This window comes from Lupinus angustifolius, chromosome LG02 (assembly GCF_001865875.1).
Source record: "Lupinus angustifolius cultivar Tanjil chromosome LG02, LupAngTanjil_v1.0, whole genome shotgun sequence".
Lineage (NCBI taxonomy): Eukaryota > Viridiplantae > Streptophyta > Magnoliopsida > Fabales > Fabaceae > Lupinus > Lupinus angustifolius.
The window spans coordinates 15,854,942-15,857,216 of NC_032010.1; positions in this window are offsets into that span (position 1 = coordinate 15,854,942).

The following is a 2,275-nucleotide window of genomic DNA, read 5'->3' on the forward strand; positions in this document are numbered from 1 at the left end:
ACGACATACAAGATTTACCATATCAAATAGCAATAAGCATAATAAGCAATGTAGTGCAATAACCAGCTTAAATTATGCACCGGAAAATCTCATATGATCAAGAACCATTCAAATAACCAAATAAGCTATTTTGACATAATTTAAAAGCAAAAATTAAAAACATAGCATAGAGAGTAAAAATATCCAGCAACCATATAAACTATAAAATGTCAAAAAGAGACAGAAAAAGCACAAATAAGTCTCGAAACAGTAACAACAACTGAGTTCATAAAGTGCAATAAAGAAGAAATAAACCTAAGGGTAAGATATCCTAGGTCTAAAGTCTTCTAAACTATGGTTGAGGTGGAGGAAGATCAATCTCATCATCAGGAATAACAACATTCTGGTCACCCCTGATCAGCATAGACAACTTCTGAAATTCAGAACAAAATAGTGCATTCTGAGCTTCAGCTGAGCTTCAACTGTAGAGCAAATGAAGGCATTCTGAGATTCGCTTGTTGATTGAATCAGATTCCTCACTGTTTGATATTGGTTGTCAGAATAAGCAGTTTGACGTTCTTCATACTGTTCCATACCAGAAAAGTACGACTCCTTCAACCCTTGAAAGTGAAGATTCATGCGGTTGTTGAGCCTTTGTTCCATAGCCTCCATCAGCCATACCAAAAACAGAATCCTGTGATGCTTTCCTAGAGGGCTCCCCTTGATTAGTAGCATTCTGATCACCCATGCCACCCTGATCATCGTCATTGGACAGCTCCACATCAATAGTAGTATAGTCCTCCTGGTATTGCCAAGTAGTACCGTACTTGTAGATACTCATCTTATGAATCAGACTCTCACCAACCAGATGATCCTTATCAGTATACTCAACAATAATAGTGTCAGAAACGTCAATATGTAAATAATCCACAATCCGTGAGATAAAGATACTGTAGGGAAGCATCTTTGACTGCGACAGATAAACACTATTCATAATCTTTAATATTTCCTCAGGCCAGTTAATCATCACATTATTCTTAACAGCGTACATGAAACGCAAATCATTCACAGTAGGTTGTGCATGATTTGTGTTCCTCTGCACCAGAATATAAGCAATGATATAATGCAGCAGGTCAGTTGACCCTGAATATACAAATGAGGTCCTCTAAGAAATGACTTATACACCTCAGTAGGATCAAAATTATCCTTAACCCATGAGTAGTCTCCTATTCCATAACCCGAAGATGATAACCCACCACTAATCATAAACAGTTCATCACTAATCTCAAACAGTTTACCAGAAATCATAGACCAGTATTTACCATCCTTATATCTGAAATTTGCATAAAATTCCCTAACTAGAGCAAGGTAAACTTGTCCCTTTAATTCCAGAAATTTAACGGCTCCCTGAGCCTCCATATCATGCGGGAAACTGAAATTCTGTTCCGCCATCCAGGTTAGATCAACATACCTTACATACGTGGGTTTTCGTCCTTGAAACTTAGCCAAAAGAGTCTCTTACAGAATGAGCGAGTAGAATGGATCACCACGGTCCCGAGTGGAGGATGAGCCAGCTTCCGGTCCTCTTCCACGATTTGCAGGAGTTTTGAACCTTTTTGGGCGACTTTGCTCCATTGTTATGCAGAAATCGAATTGATGTTGGACCAAATAGAGAAGGAATGACAAACCTAACCTAGGGTTTTGATTTGGGGAAATGGGATTGAAGTGAAATATGGATGAAATTGGAGATTTCTAGGAGATTAGAGAGGGTTAGGGGTGAGGTTTATCTAGATTAATGCACTTGGGTCAGTTGTATCACAGTTACAGAGACTCAAAAGCAAGAGGAAATGGAGAAACATGCCGAAAAAGCGTGAAACCGAAGTGTTGTCTGCACTTAAAATCGAAGTGATGTCTGCACTTAAACTGTTGGTTTTAATCGATTAACGAGCATGGTTAATCGATTAAAATCATATAAAAAATGATTTTCCAAAAACTGATGTCCAAGTAATCGATTAACACTAATGCTTAATCGATTAAACACGGTAAAAAAAGTTTTTAACAAGTAGAACGGTTTTAACTCTTTGGGACTTATGCATGCATTCTAACGGATTAATCTAAACATATTAAATCACAAAAGAAAAGAAGTTATCATGAGATATCATTTTGCATTTTAACACATTTCAGTTAAATCAAGAGACTAACAACCATATAGAGGCAAGACATAAACTAAACATCTAGTCAGTTTTAATCAAGATATTGTTCATCAAGAATTCCAAGTTCTCTCCTTAGAACATAG